Source organism: Spermophilus citellus (assembly GCF_964194105.1).
Source record: "Spermophilus citellus genome assembly, contig: SCAFFOLD_389, whole genome shotgun sequence".
In the NCBI taxonomy this organism is placed as follows: domain Eukaryota; kingdom Metazoa; phylum Chordata; class Mammalia; order Rodentia; family Sciuridae; genus Spermophilus; species Spermophilus citellus.
This window is the reverse complement of record NW_027672881.1, coordinates 33,657-53,496: the sequence shown is the minus strand read 5'-3', so window position 1 is coordinate 53,496 and position 19,840 is coordinate 33,657. Positions and strand designations below refer to the sequence as shown.

The following is a 19,840-nucleotide window of genomic DNA, read 5'->3' as shown; positions in this document are numbered from 1 at the left end:
AAGTGAAAGAAAAACTTCATGGAAAGCTTAGGACATTGCTCACTTAAAGGTACTACAATTATAAATAGTATATTTGAAATTTTTATTTTCTTTTCTAAGTAATTCAAATAATAATCAGATTTCCTGAAAAAAAACCCCATGAATTCACAGTGAAAATATTTATGGATAGAATAATTAGTTTAAATTGCCTGATATTCATTCACAATAGGATTGGCCTTGTAAAAGGAACTGAAGTCCAATGAAATGGAGTTCCCTTCCTCATCTCTGAGCCATATTTGATTAGGTTTTTTTCTACTTGCTTCTAACTTTCCCTTATCTGTTTTCATGGCTATTTTTTTTCTGTCAATGTATTAATACTTTCAATTAGTTTAAATCAAGCTCTGCTTGGGAGTAATTAATCTGTTCTGTTAAGATAGTTTTGCTTTTTTAAAAAATAGTGTTCTGTAGATATACCTGATATCAGGACTCACAGTGCCACATCCATGCATGGACATATGAAAGGTTGGTGGAAGGCAAGGAGGTAGGTAGTGCCAGGGACTGAACTGCAGTGGGTTGTGTTCCATGCTTTTGTGACTATGTCAGGGTGTATTCTAATATTGAATATAACTAAGATTTTTTTTAATTAAAAGGAAGAGGAAACATAAGAAATTGAAGCAAAATTAAAATATTGCAGTTATCATAATAAAATTCATTAAATATTCTAATAAAAGATAACTTTGCACATTTTTTTAAAATTTGTTTTGTGTTGATCTTGAAGTTTAACAAAAGACAATCTCATCTTGTGCTCTTTCTTTCAAATTTCTCCTTGGCACCATACTCCTTATAAATCTGTAAGAGACTACAAGAACTGAAATAATTCATTCCAGGATAGGATAATGTACACTAGAAAGTCCTACTTATGAAAACTGAGTGGGGGTATATAATAATATAAAGAAATGTTTTCATTTTCTTCACTTGGGATAAGAGAAATATATCCACAGGATTCAATTAACCATCTTAACACCAATTTGATTGCTAGGATAAGCTCTCCAAACTTCCCATATAAGAGATACCAGGTTTCTTCATTGGGTTACCAATCCCAACCCCCATATTAAGCAAGAACTCTTGCTCAGGAAAGAAGTGTGGCCAAGAATAAATAAAAGCTAGAATATAACATCAGGAAAAGATGGTGCTGTGGTACTTCCAGCCTATAAATGAAAAAAGTAAGTTTTGTTCAAGTTTTGTGCTGCCACAGAACCATGAACTTAAAGAGTAAAGTCCAATGTCATAGTCCTAGTGTTCCTTCCACCAACTAAGAAAATGCCAAGAAGAGCACTTTCCCACAAATAAGTGTGGGCTAGTAAATGTAACAATAAAGTTAATTAATCCACCAGAGTGCTTGAAGACTGGAATGACTCACTGAGACAGGAACAAACGATTTTTATTCATTTATTATTATTTCTTCTTTATCTTTGGAGCCAGAAGGTAGCAAAATGACCAAGAATACAGACATGGCCAGACACACTATGAACACCTGTAATTTCTAATTACTGGGGAGGTTGAGGCAGGAGAACTGCAAGTTTGAGGCCAGCCTGGACAATACAGCAAGACTGTCTCAAAATAAAAGAAGTGGGGAATGTTCCTGGTTTTAATCCCTAGTATACTCCCCCAACCACACACACACACACACACACACACACACACACACACACAGTATTCTGAATATTCTGACATGGAGGAGATCTGGATGAACTTAAGAAACCTACTATTAGTTTAGAGTCTGGAGGATACTATAGGAGAAAATATTTTAAAAAAAAAATGCTGGAATGTTTGGGGATATGGCTCAGTGGTAGAGTGCTTGCCTGGCATGCAAGAGGCCATGGGTTTGATACCCACTACTACCACCAAAAAAATTTTTTTAAACTGCTGAAGTAACTTTTTCTTGAAAAATATCTTCCTCCAAGATGAATTTTCTGCTTGGAAACTGGTTTGATATCAGCATATCCTTGAGTAGATATCCTTGGATGCGAAGTAGAAGACCATGGCAACCTTCGTTGTACTGACCGATAAAAAAAAGTCTGAAAGTAACAACACGAAAAGAACAAGAAAATGGACAATCAGTAGAGGTAAAATTTCTTAATAAGTATAGAGAGATACAAACATTAACAGGATTACAAAAAGCAAAACTAATTGTTAAAGTACAATTAATACTGTATAACATTTTAATTGTGATATTTCAGTACATTGTTAAGTTTTTTTTCAAAAATCCATTTAATTGATAACAAATGAGAAAATGCCACTGGGATATACAATGGCTATGGTGTTCCTGTAAAAATTTGGTAAAACCTGAATACCCAAGCTACATTAAATAAAGCAAAAAAAGAACACATGTGAACAACTTTTATGTATAATCAAGCATATACAAAGTTTACCTCCCACATACAAACATACACAAATCTGATGACTAAAGAAATTAAAGGAATTTAAAAGAAAAATGGCTAAAAGAGTGATTAGGGTGGATGTATATTATAGACATTAAAATTTAATTATCTAACACCATTCAAATCTTAGAAGTTGTACAACTGCAAAATATGAGACATGGAAAAGCAAACTCACCTACTATCATGTTTTCACTTGCTTTTACTTAGTAACAGTAACAAGCCAAACCATATTAATGAAGAAAAATATTTTTTTAAAAAATCTACATATTCCACCCATAATATGATATAATAACTATGTAGTGGAATGAATGAATGGGGAAAAATCAAAGAGGAATGAAAACTTCCTTGTGTCTCTACTGCTACTAAGTAACAGCTCTGGATACTGGTTCAAAAGCTGTACTTTTGGACAGTCACTTTTGGTTCATGGTTTTATTTCCAAAAACTATAACTTAATGGTATGTGAATAATAAATAAAATAGTAGACCATTAAACATTCCTAAGAGTTTAAAATGATTATTTCAAGAAATCACCTCAAGCTTGTTTGTAATAGTGGAAGAAGCTTGGTTTTAGAGAACACCTTCTTAGTCCTATGTAGTTATATTCTGAGACAGCATTTGACTTTCAAGTCCTATAAAGTTACTACCACGAGCCCCTATTTTGGTCATGTAACTGCAAATTTGATGAAGGTTTTATTTTTTCTACAAACAGAAAATCAAAAAGAATAAAGAATCAGCCAAACCTACAATCTTTTCTTTAAAGTTAGGGGAGATAAATCCCTGTTGTTTATTATTTGAGTGGGACGTTTGTCTACAACAATTTAATGGCAGTAATACACAAAGATGATGGTCCATTTAATCTTGCACATTTTTTAAAGTGAAAAACATACTTAGAGCCTGAAAATTACCTGTCCTGTTTCACAGGTTGCACCTGTATTGCTGCCACACATCTGTGGAAGTGCAATATCAGCCAACTGTTAATCAAGGATCACTTCCCTTCAAAGTGACTGATGATCCACTGTTTAAAACGCTCACAAAATTAACTTCTTCAAAACGTGCTTCAAGGGTTTCAGACACATCTTACCAGGCCTGCTAGCCTCATGTATGTCTGGAAGCTAATTTCTTGTTAATATTTAAAGAAAAAAATGGCTTCAGAACAAAATTTAAATAATCCATTACATTTTAGAAATAAAATATTATTGGCATTATTTTCATTTCGATTGCAAGAAATGATAATGTCCAAGACTGGCTTTTAAAACTGTTAATGAGCCCTGGCAATGTGAAAAAGATATGGATTAGGTAGATGTAATGAGATATGATTAAAGGGTGCAGGCAGTGAAGGGTGTTGGAGAAATTCTTTTCAGAAAGAGTATAATTAGTGTCTGATAAAAGTACTTAGTAGATTAAGATTTTTGAAGAAGAAAGGTTAAGATAAACATATACTTTATGACAAACCTGCTTAATTTTTCCCCTTTGGTTCTCTTACATACTCAATATTATGTTGAAGTTTCATACATAAATAATGTTTGTCGAATACTTGATGCAATTCTACCAGACAATTAGAGTGTTTTAATTGCCAGACACGGAGAGCAGAAAATGTGTTGAAACATCTTATTCCATTTTCAGTGTACATTTCTTTGTTGATTTATGTAATGTAGCTAATAATATGCAACCTACCCTGGCTTTAAACAAACAAATGAACTTTTAGAAAGCTCTCCATAAGTTGCTAAGCAACTCCACAGGCACATTTTATTAATTTAATAAATAACATTTAGATGACAAATCCTTAAGGATGATTTCGAACTCCACTGTAAAAGAAGTAGAAAATACAAAGCAGGTACCCTTCTGATTTTCCTGTTTCTAAGGCCTCAGAGCTAGGCAGGGATATACCCATCTTTGGAGTTACATCTGTCTCACTAAGCAAAACGTTTTTTCAATTGAAATTGTTATTATAACAGAAGTTAGGTCCTGGGACTCATAGTGGGTACCTTTACAGAGTTAGAGATCATGTTTCATTCTCCTAACAGAGGGTTTCAACCTCAGCACTATTGACATGTTGGACAGGAAAATATGAAGTTTCAGGGAGCTAGCCTGTGAAATGTAGGGTGTTTAGCAGTATCCTCATCCTGTACCTACTAGATGCCAGTAGTGGATAAAGAATTGCAACTATAAATTTCTGCAGACATTGCTAAGATATCCACAGAGGGTGGGGTAGGAGGGCAATATCACCCCCAGTTAAAAACCCCTTCAACTGAATATAGGTAGATTAGCAAAATACAAAAAAAAATGTCTTTATCTAGCATCCCCTAACACTATGAATAATGAAGAATAAGGAGGTAGTACCCATTTCAGTAGTACTGGGACTTTTGTTCCATTTAACACTCATTTCCAAGTTCATTGTTTCAATATTATTTCCACTGTCTATAAATTGAGGAAAGGAACCGGGTGATGGCTCTAACTATAACCCCTCTCTAGCAATATCATGTTCCAGAACTGTACCAAAATATTTCCTCCTACTCCTTCTCTCTCAATTTTCTGTATATCCAGGAGCTAGATAGAATCATTTTGAAAGTAAATTTCAACATTAAACATACATCCTTTGCTCAAAGGGCCACCACAGTTCTTTAATTTTTTTTCTATTAAACATAAACTCCACTGCATGATCTTTAAGATTTTCTACAATTTACCATTGAACTCCCTCTAATCAAATATCTTTATCATTTTCTAATTTGACCACCATTATCCTTCACACACAAATCGCTTACATAGCCCAGTCTCCACATATGATATAAAAAGGACAAATTTGTTTTCTCCATTAAAGTTTTCTTAATTAATCCTTCCTTTACTTATTAGTATTATATTTCTGTTAAAGGAATGACATGACTGCAAATTAATGTGAGGCAATCATTTACTGAATGTCTTCAATATGCCAGACACTGAACATTGCTTAGTGGCTGTTTCTTTCAATTTACATGTCATTATTTATGCCCAACTAGATTGTAAGTTCCCAGAGGATAGGAACAGGTTTTATTCGTATCCCTCTGGCATCTTTTAATAATGATGCTAATAAATATGCTTTACATTTGATTAGCAATTATAACCTTTCAAATTACTTTCACGGTTATTGGCTCATTGGTTATATGATTTCACTATTTTACAATCAACGAAAGTAGGACATAAAATGACCTAGGGGATAGCCTATGGGCTACACAAGTGGTGCTCAGTAAAATATGCATTTACTATATGCTGGCTGACTGAATTCAGTCTTACAATTTCACGACCCTAAAATTTCTCTCCTGGTTACAAAAAGTTCTTATGGTGTTTAAAAACAAGAACTGCTGAATGATGCAGGAGACACAATATGGAAACGAATTAAGGTTAACAAAGGTTAAATGTAATATAGCAGCAGGAAAGCAAAAGAGAAATCTCTTAGCTTCTGCTTCAAATTGGCTATAAAGATGAACTTCATTTCATAAGGCCTTGACCTCTTACCAGGGAAAGTAAAATTGTATTAAAAGAAAACAAAATGGGAAGGAAAAGTCTTACAGAAAGGTTAACTCCCAAATTCTAAAAATCATAGCATTTTACCTCATAAGTTAATAAGTTAAGAAAATATTTTCAACAATTCTTAGGAATCTCCTGAAACACGTTTGCGGAATTCTCTAAAATAATATCAAAGTAATTATAAAAAGCATTTATCAGTCTCTCAAGTGAATTCAACAAAACACCACAAGTCAACAAGCTGATTAGACACCCACTAGCCCTAAGCACCATGAGCCTAAAGAAGATATCTTTTCTATCCAGTAATCTTTTCACCAATTACTGCATACCTACTAAGGGCAGATGCTGGCCTGGGCCCTGGGGGGGGGGGGTGGTGGAGAGGCTGAAGCCTCATTTGCTAGTGTGAATTTGTGCAGGGAATTCAGAAAAAAAGACCCACCTCCCGCCCCCCCCAAAAAAATGTGTATGATGGACCTTTCGCTATACCTTTGGTCTTTTCAACTCTCAAATTTAAGGAATTGAATAAATGGAAGAAAATTGGACAATGAAGAAAACAAGTTAAGACCCCGCCAGCCACCCTAAAGATGCAGGAAATGGCTCTCCCAAGCGACCCCAATCCACGTGACCAGGCATAAGTGCAGGAGAGCACCGGGTAGGGACTGTAGGGCCAGTGGGGAAGAGGGGATGCTGAGAGGGAAGGTCACGGCCTGCCGGGGAGGACCGGAAGTGCAGGGCCACCCGTGCGCAGGAGGACTGTCCTTGAGCTGCGCGCGACTGTGCACTCCCGGCCCCACGCGGCCTTGACTCAGGGGATCCTCCCACCACCACAACGTCGCATCACCTCACAGCGAGCTTCCTGCAAATTAAGGGATGTGGGAGCTTTTCCGGAGGTTCCCAAGCCTGGTGGTAACCTTGACCTGAGGTTTGCAGGGTCGAGTCCGCGCTGCTCTCCTGCGTTTTCTCAGAATATCTGCACCCCGGAACCACGCAGACCAAAGACGGGGAGCCCAGCGGAGTCCGGGCCTGCGGGGCGCCCCGCGGGGCAGATTGTGAGCGCGGGCCGGCCGGGGAGGGAGGGGACCGGCCCGGACCGTGGAGACCTCATGGGGCAGGCCCTCAGGAGCGCCGAAAATGAAAATGTGTCCGACCCCGGCCTCTGTGGGGTTAGTGGGCAGGGGCGCTTAATTCCCGCCGACCCTCTTCCTTCCCCGAGTCGCGCGGCGGGCTGCGAGCCTGGCCGAGGACCGGCTCCGGTGGTGCGCTCCCGGGCCAGGGCGGCGCTCCTTGAGCAGGCGCTGCAGCCGGGGCCGGTCCCGGGGAGCTCGTTTTGAATTAAATTATTAAGAATAACGTCTTCTCCTAGTTTTATTTGTTTGTTTGCTCTTGCTTTTATCCAGGGTGTAGAAAAGAAGCCAGAAACTCGGAGTCTGTCTGCCCTCGCCCTGCCCCGAACCAATTCTCAAACTCAAGCCTGGCCTGCAAATTCGGGAACTGGAGAAAGGGAGCTCCTCTCTTTTTCTACTTTTAATCTCTCTCTTCCCTTTTCTCCCCGCCCTCCCAACCCCCTCCCCCGTGCCCACGGAGTTGTTCCTGCTCCCACCTGCGTCCCACACACTTTACTAGCACATTTCAGGAGTCCCTTACGTAGTCCACAAAACAAAACTTCCACATCGAGCCTCCGCACTTGTCAGCATTAGGTAACTGACATCGGAATGGAACTAGACAGTTTTTTTGCTGGTCTTCCCATAATTAAAATTCACCGTCCCTGCGTGCCCCTATTTGTTCCCAAAGGCGTGTTAGGGGGTGGGGGTGGAAGGGGTGTTGCTTTGGCGCTGAAGTAAGTCTTCACTACATGGTTTATAAGATCAGTTAAGCTTAGCCTAGTCATACTGAGAATTCGGTTGTGAGAAGGGAAAGGCTTTCCAGATGATTTTTCGTGTTGTTAAACTTATGGCTCTTTTCTCACCCTCTATCCCTGTGCGGGTCCAAAGATGGAATAGAAGCTTTACATTAATTTCAGAGGGTCCAATGTCCCAGAGGAGCCCTAACTCCTAACTCTAGTCCTGCATGCTGCTCCCTACCACCCTGGGAATGGGAAAAAGCCCTGGATTGGTGACTGCAGAACTGAGTTTCCTAACAACTTATGATTGTTGACAGGGGGAGGAGGGAATGGAGGAGAGAAATGGAAAGGAAAAGAAAAAAAAACATTTGTGTTCATTTACACATTTCCTGTGCAGAACAAAAAAGTCCCACCATCAGCAAAAGAAGTCTCTTCCTCCAAAATAGCAGCCAAAGAGGGAAAATTAGAATATGCATAAATTCCTTCATTTTCATTCGCACAGAGCATGATTTCCGGCAGATTTGTATTTAAACTGCTCCATTAATCCCAATCTCTGAACAGCATTTTACTTAGCATCTTCCCCAAACTCACCTAAAGCATATTACTCTCCTCCCACTACCCTAATTTGGAGCTTCCCTTTTCCCTATTCTCTCTGTCTGCCAATGAAAATTTCATTGATAAGGTTGTAACTTTTTCCTGTCCATTGTTTCCCTTGGACTGGACTGTTACATTGAACCACACTTTAATGCAGGTTAGCTGCTGCCTGTGAAGCTGACTGCAAGTGAAAGCCTAGTGGAAAGTATGTTTTTGAAATGTGTACATAAAAGAAAATAAATGTGATAAGACCAATAGACTTCTGCAAATCCATGCATGTCATAGAAACATTTCCTGTGGTCCCCAGTTATATCTTTTCACCATTATCAACAGTTAAGATGCTTGGACATATCCACACCCCAATACCGGCCTCCACAAACCCTTTTCAAAGGAGCTTTATAATCATACAACCTTATTCAGAGGAATATTGCACTTCACATATATTCAAAGAGTGCCAGTCCATTAAATCTCCCTACAGCCCATTACTAAAAAAAAAAAAAAAAAAAAAAAAAAAGAAAAAAAAATTGCTTTGCCACTTAAGAAACAGAGCTGGTGGTATCTGTCTTGAAAAAATCCTTTGTTGAAGAAAACGTTAGGGAGCATCATTTAAAACCATTCCTTTTCTGAAATACTGTATCTTGATTTGGGCTTACCTATCCTGTCTACTCTTCTTTTATTTAATAGTAAAATGTGAATGTTTGAAATAAAATTTCTATATCTTGGCTTAACGAAAATGTATACAGATCTTAAATTCTTTCAACCCTGAATTCCTTGCTCTTACACATCCCAAGACAGAAAGAAAACCTCTATTTGCTTCATAATACAATCTAAGCAGAGTGCAGTCGTTCTGGCTTTCCTCCAATGTTAGCATATTATAAGTGAATCCCAATTTATAGTTAAAAAAGTTAGAAATGCTAGTATCTGTTTAGTTTTTCATTTCTCTAAAAAATGAGCACAATATTTGAACCATATGAGGCATAGTGTGTATACTATGTATGCATAAGCCTTTAAATATATGTTTTACATTGACTAAAGATTTATTAAGATATTAGGCTATAGAAGCCTATTAATTTTGTTAAATGGGTGCATAAACTCTGCATGCATGTGAGTGTCTATATGACTATCACTATTTGTGAAATAACTATTTTCATTGTTTCTTTACTTTGTCAAATATTCCCATTAGTTTCTTTTAGTTTTGCATCTCTCTATTGACTCAGAAGTTTCCCCATGATAAACGATTAAAATGAAATTCTTAAAATATAAATACTGAAAATCCATACTTTTGAGTGCAGTTAATAACTAGGATCGAGGGTCACTTTTATTGACAATGCTGAATCCTTTGAATTATCTTGTTGAAAAATGATAGTTTGTTTCTTAATTAAAGGAATTATATTTTAAAAAAGAAATAACCACGGTGAGAGTGTTTTCCTTTAAATGTTATTTTAATTAGAATTAAATTGTATATGGAAAGCTCCAATTCAATTTCACATTACAGAACTATACTTCCAGGAGAGTTGAAGTGAATTTGCTAGGCGTTATTAAACCCCAGGCATGGAGAAAGCCTGGGGTAACCATTGAAGACGAGATCGATACACAGTTGCAGCCAGAACTGCTTTCTTCCATTGCAGATTTAGAAAGGCAAGAAGGGGCTGAACATCACTTCAGTGAATTTATCCTCAGAAATGAAATCTCCTTGTTTTTCCTAATCTTTAAAGCAAAAATGTTCTCATGAACTGGATTTTTTCCCATGCTTTTTAAAATGAAGAGACTAATTTTTTTTTTTTTTAAAAAAAGGATTTTTCAGCTTCCCTACAGTGAAAGGTGAAGAGATACAAGTATGGTACTAAAGCAGGGAAGTTGCATCCTCCTCCCACTTCTTCCTTTAACTACTCTGATTTTGTGTTATAGATTGTGGTGAGTTTGAAGACGATAACTAATTTAAAAAAAAAAAAAAACCTCTGGGATGCCTTTCATTTTGTAATGTTTAAGGTGTGCATATTGTGTTGTCTGATACATTTTCAGGGATACATTAATTTGCAGGAAAACAGCAAAGCAGATGAATGGTATCCCTTCCCTTATCCAGAACTATCCCTTCTTCTACTGCTAAGGTCCTCCTCCACTTGGTCCTAGTCCCTGGGCTGCCAAGGAATTTCTCTCCCAGTCTCTGCTTTCCTCTCCTAACCAGTTTTCTTTTCCCTCTCACAAATGAAGGCAATTACCAAACAACCTGCTTTAACTTTAACATCTGTCTGCTAAATATTGAATCTAATCTCCCCCATCCATTCTATATATATATATATATATATATATATATATATATATATATATATATATATATATATCCATTCAAAGGGGGTAGAGAGGAAGACCTGGGGTTTAGGAAATGGGGAGAAGAGGGTTGGATTAATGCAGGTACAGGCTCACAAGCAGTTTCTTTCCAGCCTAGTCCTAGAAACTGGAGACTGTTCTCTCACCTAGAACAATAAACTTTGGTAGATTACAATTCACAAAAGCATGCCTCATTCCTCCTGAGGAAATGGGATTTGCTTTACTTGCAAGAGCACTATCAATTACTAACATCTTCAACCTAATGTCACCCCTTCGATTCTACTCCAATCCTTTGTTGTCTTCTTTACATTCCTCTGTCCCTAAAGGAATCCAGAGTGCATCCTAGGGGTTCTAATCTCTAATTTTTATGTTCTACCCTGTAGGCTAGGTTCCTTGGAATCAGTGATCTCTTAGGACTCACAAGAACCTCAGTCACTCTGCCTTTCTCAACCTCCTCAGCTTTGTGAACATTGTTTCCCAAATATGACCACTTGTCTATTTACGGGAAGTGCTCCAGCCAGAAAGCACCCCATCCCTTTACACATCTGCCTCTGCTCCACTTGACTGATTTTGGAATGACATCTTCAGAAAACCATGTCCATAGCAATGAAGGGGAGTGGGTACAAAAGTAGTCAGTGCGATTAAAAAGACCTACCATGTTAACTAAGGTAGATTCTATTAGAAACTAGTTGGTCTGGAAGGGGTCATTAATTTAACCACCACAACAAGAAATCAGAGGAGTGCCTGCCTGCAGCCACGAAACACAAATTTCACACTGAAATGGATTCTTCATTCTGTTGGCCAGAGACATTATTTTAAGGATGTTTCTACTATTATTATTTGCATCGTTAAGTTTATTTTTGTCATCATTATTGCAGTTTTTGTTAGTTTATTTTTGTTGTTGTTGTAACTATTATACTTTTCAGAAGTTTAGGAAGATTAGTCAGATTAATTAGTTTATTAGTAATTTTAAGCTGAAAACTAATAATTAAGCCAAAAACTATAAATGATCAGGGGTGATTCATACCAATGTAGGACTTGGGAGTAAGAAAATCTAAATTTTGGATATAAAATTTGGCAGCTGTGAAATAAATAGGACTTGGGAATATAAAATAAGGTAAACGAATTTTTTTAGTCACACAAACAGTTCCCCTCCCCCAAATTCAGTATGAACATTCTGTGATTTGCTTGCTAAAGGGGGAAAAAAATCCATGTCTTTTTGTTGATAGAGAACAAAGATCCCACATATGTTCTTCCCTTTATTTTCACTTTCACATAGATTCCCTGTGCCCAGGACCATCCTAGCATCTAAGATGACTCCCCTCCAAGTGGGCTTTCTTCATCTCTTTGCTCTTGTAACACACCTCTCTGAAAAGGATGCATCATATAAGACAGGTATACAATTTCAACCCTCTCAGACAGATTCAACAGAATATAAATTCAATAATGCAATTCTCTCCACAACAAGCTCTCTGCTCTCTTTCAAATATAATTAATGTTTTGATAGTGTAGTTCTTTAACTACATATATACACACAAAAACAGACGCACCCTCTAGCTTTGCTATTTGTGCATCTAAAACAGAAATGGATATAGCTCTTCAGTGACTCCTAAAATTCAACTCAGTCAGCCCACAGAAGAAATCTGTTTAAAAGGAAATAACTATTTTTATCTTAAAATATTTTCTAAAAAATTAAAGAATGTATGCTTCTAGTTTTAATAATCATTTTAATCAAATTTCCTAGAAAATAAAGAATATTCTGAATTGATAATCTGATTCAGAGATGTAATAGATAACAGTCAAAATCAACAAAAACACTGTTCTAAATCCCTGATTGTCTTTTCCAGGTTTTCTAATGGAAACAGAATTTCAACATTTTCTCTTTTATCCAATTGGGGCTAAATTGATGTAACAATGATAGCAAAACTACAGTGACTTCCATAGGAAATGCTTATTCTGCCTCAGCTCTGTTTTAGGTGAATTACTTACTTAATTGCTATCAGTTATATGTAGACCACATTCATATGTGAAATAGATGGTCAGAAAGTCACACAGATATAGATAACAATATGTCCAATAGGAGTTAAATGAACACATTTTGAGCTTCCAAAGTTAAGTGGATTGTGTCTCTATTATGCCATATCTCCAAACTGATTATAATTTTAAGAGAACAACCTTATAGATTATATGCATATTTTCTTTCTTAGATAAAGAAAATAAGTAATATTTAACCTGATTTAAAAAAAAAAACCTTTAGACAATGTTGTTATTGAACTGAGAAGCTAGATATGTGGATCCAATACAATGATTTCCAAACATCATAGCTATTTTGTTTGACATGTGAATATATATAAGGTGATGGCCAAGGAAACATTTTACACATTTCTTTTCACAATTTTTTTTAACAAGGGATATTTTGGAGAGATTTGTGGTTTTTCTAAAATTCTTTTGAAAGTTTACTTTCTTAACTCTTCATAGTTAATGTTTGGAATTGTGAAGGAACATAAAAGAATGAAAATGGAAGGGAGCATATGTGGCTGATTTCAAATAGATCTTTTTACTGAATGGAAAACAAAATATTTCCCCAGTGGAGTTGTGCAAAAAAAGGGGGGGGGGATGTGATTCTTCAAGAGCTCACTCATAATTTTTGTTATTGTTTTAGATGGTGGCCCACCAGGGTTCCTTTCTCATTACTTTGCTCCAAAATGTTTTCCTTGAAAGCATAAATTTGGGGCCAATTTATGACTTCACTCTCTCACAGATTAATGTATAAATATTAAATGTCCAATTTAATATTTACAGGCTTACACATTCAGCCTCAGTACAGGACTAATAATTACAGGTTTACAGATTCAACTTCAGTACAGGACTAAATTATCAACCCAGTTGTTTAGAATAGATAACTAGATATTTGCCTCTAGAGAGCTATAAATAAATATATAAGGTAAGAATTTTACAATATTGATCACCAAGGATGGGTGAGCCATTAAAAAGAAATTCTTCCTCAGACTTTTCCTACTTGTGTTTCTTTCTTGTGTTTCCTTTCTTCCTATTTGTTTGGGACAGACACGACTAATTCTCAAATGAGGTTTTGTTTGGCTCAGATTAATATTAAAGAAGATCACACACACGGCTGAAAAATATTGTTATTTTTCCTTAATGGGGAAAATTGGACTCCCGCGTGTCAGATCTGTGGATTTCCGAAAGGCAATGGAAATGGTACTGACATCACTTTGCACTTTAACAATCGGATTTGGTCAGGGTACAAGTTGTTTGTTTAACCCGACAGCTCAGTGCACCCCGTCGCACGCTTTGCACACTCATTAAAATGATTATTCACGACCTGTCGAGTGTTTTCGGGTTCATTCACAGGAAAGGCTTGGAGCAAGGGAGAGCAATTCAAGTCAACACTGTCCTCTACCACGATGCATGTGAGGACGAGCTGGTGTGTACGAGGGGGGGGGGAGACGAGGGAGGGGTTGGTGAGCACGCCTTAGCTATAAGACCTGTTCATCGATGCTCTGGAATCTCAATATCTACAGAATGCCAAGAGTGCTTGGTCCTACAGGGCCCATTCCACTAGTTTAGCTTCAAGGGCTTGGCACGGGACAGAAAAATAAAATACAGCAAATAAACAGACTCCAAACTTTGCCTCTGCTCCCCCTTTCAACCTCTGGAAAAACTTTAGGTCCCAGGACTAGCCCACCTGCCAGTAGCCTTCAAATGGAACACCACCTCTCACTGCGCAGACGCTGAGGATAAGTACTTTCAGGAAAAATCGACAGGGTGAGGAGTTTAATTCCTTTTCCATCTTCCAAGGTCTTTCCTTCTTAAAAAGAATTTGGTTAATTGCCTCTTTCTATATTCCTTGCAGTGACTGGGAGGAGGAGGGCCTTCTCAAAAAAGAAAAAAAAAGGAGAAGAAGAATAGGACCTTTTTAAAGTATTTGGTTGGTAGATGTATTCCAAACTATTAGCATGCAAGGATTCATCCTTCAGGCTGGGAGAGAAAGTCCTAAAGAAGGTGAAATCCTGGATGAATTATGACTATATTTTGTAATGGCAATAAGAGAAGCACAAACATGAAAAGTGTCTTATTCTCCCACAATTGCCTTGTACTTATAAAGGGCACACTATATGGTCTTTAGGGGTTTGTTGTTGTTGTTGTTTGATTGTTTTTCTATTTCTTCAAATGAGTCTGATAAACAACATTCATATGAGATATTAGTTGAAGAGAAATACCTATTTTCATAAGATATGTGTGCTAGGTAACAGAATATATATATATATATATATATATATATATATATATATATATATATATATATATATATAATGCATACAAACATTTAATAGACTCAAAAACTCCAGAATGTCTTGTTTGGTGTTAAGTATCCCTGGCATAATTTTGAGTTAACAGTGTTTTAAATGGAACGTCTTATATCTATGTTTAAATGGTTGCTCCTTGTTTTTTCATTTATAGCATTAGTAAACCCAATGGCCAGTTCACTGTTATGAGGGTAAGCCAAATGAGTCAATTCTCACTCATGATTTTCATTCTATTAAAGCTGATATCATAAAATCATGTTTTTCTATTTTATTGAGATGAATCATCAATACAATAGGTGAAGAAAATTGTGGAAGTTTTCAAGCTGCAAGAGATTTTAATCAGAAACAAATTCCTAATTGCTAAAAAGCAAGTATGAGTAAGTAATTTTGTAAACTCATTGGGTTGCTATAATTCACTATCAGGTTTACTTAAAATGGATCTGTCAAGTATGTTTCGCTTCCCACATAAGCACCTTCATTAAAAGCAACCCACGATAATAATCAAGAGGCAGATGCAGAAATATGTAAGTAAATATCTGAAAGCCTCTGCATAAATAAACACAAATCAATGTAGTAATAGACAATACTATTGATGTAGGAAAGATCGATTTTAGTCTTCCAACCTGCAATCAGAGCTTGCAATGTATAATTAAAAGTATATTTTTCAACTCCACTAATACTACTACTATTGGGGAAATAAATAAATAAATAAACAATACTTGAGGCGAGTTCTACCTTTCTACTTTATCTTTTCTAGAGTATTTTTGAAGGGGTGGGAGGAGTACTCTATTTTTTTCTAAGGAAGATTTGCCAACCTTTAAAACTACATCATTAATTACAGAAATTATTAAAGTATCAAATAATGAAATTACCACCTTATTCTTGCTCTAAATTTTCAACCTTCCTCCCAGCCTCTAATTATTCATTCAGCACAGTGTAACAGAAAAAAAATACACAATAGTGCTCATTAATTTTAAAAAAAGATTTTTTTTCAACTACCATAGTACCTTTAGGATTAGAGATTCTTTGGACCTTTTGTCAAAATGAATGAGAAAGATGTCATTTCCTCAATATACCATAAAAGCTTTCTCACCTATCTCTGAGTATATGCAAACATAAAATAAAAGGGGGAACCTACATAATTCTAAAATTGATTTATATAATGACTGCAAAACAAACAGTGGCTGACTCAAAGAAATCAATCTACATTGGATTTCTAGAAATTCACATCTAAAACAATGTTTCAGATTTGTTAAGAATTAAGTTTTCCTTTCAAGAATATTTATCCCTGGAGGGCAGAAATGATTTAAATTAGCAAGCATGAGTGTGTGATGAATTTAAGTATTTAGTTAGGTTCTGGAAAATGAAAATAGTCTTCTCATTTCTTTTTAATTCGTCAATGGAGATGCTTATTTACATTCATCCTTGAGTCTAGGCTTCTAGAGCATAAGTCTTTAGAAGAATTTCCTACTTAAGAAATTCAGCTACTTTGAAAGTGATTTTCCATGAAATATCACCACACATAAATATCGATTTTGATTATCTTTGTCATAGTGCATGACCAAGCATTCTGCTTGACGACTCTCTTTCCCATCTAGAGCCAACAATTCAGGGGCAACCAGACCCAAAATAAAATATCATCAGTTATTGTTTAGGTCTAATTTAACAGATAATTTAACTTCAAACAACAATGATCAGGTCATTAAATTTCAGAGGAATGAGAAAATGAAAGAACTGAGAGACAACTCTCCCTTAACCCCATTACAGTTTTTAATCTTCCTGCTCAATCAACGGAATCAAAAACACCTATGCAGGAAGATACTCCTTAAACGTTCCTTAAACACACTGACTCAAAGAGTTGGATAATAGGAGATGAATTGAAGGAATAAAACTGAAGACAATGATTCCAATCCGGTAAGTGCTAGCAGTGTAGGAAAAGCCAACTGAAACAGATTATGAACATCGGAACATGCCCGGTATTTGAGCACGCCCTTTCATTCTGACAAGGATCTCAAACCTTGCAAAGTGCCCTTTCCTCCTATATGGCTTTTCCGTAAGGGAAAAAGATCATATGTATTAGGCAACACACCACGAAAAAGACCTTCACAAATATAATTTTTTTAGTTACCTGTTATATATTATTTATAATCACAATTTCAGAATTTCGGATTATCTTAAATTTCAATAGAGGATCGGGGTGAGTACGGTGTCAAAGCTTAGAAATTAGCGAGGGAGGGGAGCCAAAGGGAGGACAGAGGTGTCCCAGCTCTATTCTGCATCTCCCTTTCCTTCCAGTCGCCTTTCCAAGGCTGACGATGACCCTGGAGAATCTCCCGCACTTGAGGGGTAATCTGCCCACCCGAATCCCTGCCTTTGTCTCCCCGACCCGGGGTCCCTCTTGCCGCTAAGGAAATTCTTACCCCCGAGGGGTTTTTGTTGTTGTTGTTGTTTCCTATAAGGGCCCTCACCTTGGACCACAGGCTTGGGCAGAGAAGCAAAACGGGCAGAGAAAGTCATAGGGAGGGAACGGAGAAAAGACGTTTATTGTAAAGGACACGTTTTGATCAACTACCAGATGAGTGCTGAAAACTGCACCGGGTACACAAAAAGAAACAACTTTCAGAGGGAGAAAGAAAAGATAAAACCGAAGACTAAGAAGAAAGGGGAAAAAGGTAGGGATGCGCGCCAGCAAGGTTCTGGAGGAGTCAATTTTCCTGGCAGCAGCCAAAGTGAGCTACTCAACTCAAACTCGACTTATCCTGGGCAAGAGCGCCCTCGCGTTGCTGCTCCCTGCGCAGCGCCCCGCTGCACCCTCTGCGGGAATCGGTGCGGCAGGCTCCCGGGATCGACCGTCCTCCCCAGCTGCCGCGCCGGCGTCGCGGCCCCAGCTCAGTAGCCTGTTACTTCTCTACATTTGTAGGAAGGGGGGGGGGGCACGAGAAAACAAGCCGCCGGGCTCCTGCCCTACGACTTGGAGCCCCTCTATGGTGTCACCTCTGCAACTTCACCCAGGAATCCCTGAGGCGTGGGAAAAGCCAATAGGACATCACAGCAAAACCCCCAAATTCTCTCCGGGCGGAGCCAACCTGCGCCTGGCGCGAGCCTGCAGACACTCTGGGACAGCCAGGCTCTCGAGCATACATCGCTTTCTCCTAAGTGCGCATTAAGAATCAATTATTTGCCTGAGATTTCCAAAGCCGGGAACTGAGATATTCCCAGCAGGGACGAAGACAAACCCAGAACGGTGGTGCTCATTTCCCTAGTCTTTCCAAGAGCCAGGGAAGTCTCCCACACCCGTCAGGCGCCGCACTCGACTTGGAGCAGGCCGGCTAAATTTCGTAGGGATTCTCGCCCCGACCCAGGCCAAAGACTTGGAGATGTAGGGCCAGCTCTGGGGGATATTGGAAGTGTTAGTCTGAAATAGGGGGAATGAAATGTTTATTTAAAAAAAAAAAGAAGATGATGATGATGATGATCAAAAGGAAGAAAGAAGGAACTTCAGAGAGGTAAGTTCTTGACTTTGGAGCAAAGAGATTTATCTCAAGCTGGGAGAGCAAATAATCCACATTTGAACGTTAAAAAAAGTCCTGTATTTCCTTGCAACTCAGAAATTTCCATAAAATGAATTACATTACACTTTCGGGTCTATTTCACTCTCCTACCACCTTGTCCATATAGATTTGTCTTGTTTTCTATTTCCCTTTGCCCTAAGGATGTACCATGATTTCTGTCAACGTGGGAAAATAACACATTCTTTCATCTACGTCTGTTGGTAGCCCACTCGCTAGGAACATTTTCCAAGAAAAGAGAGACACAAACCCAGGAACCCAAAAAGTCGGGGTTCAAAACTGTCAAAAGCAGTCGGACACACTCCCCACCTCACCCAGTACCCTCGGAAAGGCACTTTCACTTACCGATCTTGGGGTAAGAGCTCTCCCAATTCTTTGGTCTTTTCCCGAGGCATCCTTCAGACAACCTCAGGCAGAGCCTTGGGTGGAGGGGAAAAAAAAAAAAGAGAAATCGGGAGGGAGAAAAGAGACAAAAACACAACACTACATTTTATATTTGTCAGCCCTGAAGCCTCTTGGCCTACATCCTCAGGACAAGAGGAAAGTGTCAGTTTGGGGTACAAAAAGTAATAGGTGGATTTTTTTTTTTTAACTACTGGTGGTTGGGAGTGGGGAGTGAGGGGTCCTGGAAGGAGGGTTGGGAATGATGATTGGGATGAAGAAAAGAAAGCTTTTTTCCCTTTCTTTCTTTCTTTCTCTCTTAAGGGCACAAATGAACATTGAGAACGAAGTACTAATTGAAAGATCTTTAGCGCCTTTTAACTCTTACAGGTAGGTAGCTCTTAGGAAGAATGTAGATGTGTATGCGTGAAAGAGAGAATCTAGATGACCCTATTCTTTCCACATCTCCAGGATCTGGCCTCAAGTAAAAACATAAAAAGGTGGCAACTTTAATTCAAATTTCACCTACCGTGCTTGTTGGATTGGATGCGCAGATTTTCATGTTGGAGAGTTCCATCTGTCTGGCAGAAGCTGAAGTGTTGTTGTTGGCAGGTTATCTGGTGAAGTAGGAATGTACAGGAACCCAGCCCTCTAGGCACAGTTACACAACCCCAGCAACCCCTCTCAGCCAGCTTTAAAACCTCTAATGATCTTCACCTTCACCCTTTGTTAGCCTAATTCTCCAACAGGATTTTAGTCTCAAACACAACTTTAACTAATCATAAAATTAATTTCTCAAAAGCAAATTATTTCAATGCATGCAAATTCCTCAACAATGATGTAGAAAACACACTTCATACCACGCTTTAGAGTCCTAAATATA

The 19,840-nt window shown here is 37.9% G+C and overlaps 1 long non-coding RNA gene across 1 annotated transcript; it reads right to left on the bottom strand.

Moving 5' to 3' along the window:
* Positions 1 to 1,413: 1,413 nt before the first annotated feature.
* Positions 1,414 to 19,594, bottom strand: LOC308640476. The gene is made up of 3 exons (XR_014020286.1): positions 19,487 to 19,594; positions 18,922 to 18,995; positions 1,414 to 2,057 (listed from the first exon to the last, which is right to left on the bottom strand). It is a non-coding gene; the product is annotated as an uncharacterized lncRNA (long non-coding RNA).
* Between the last annotated feature and the right edge of the window lie 246 nt (positions 19,595 to 19,840).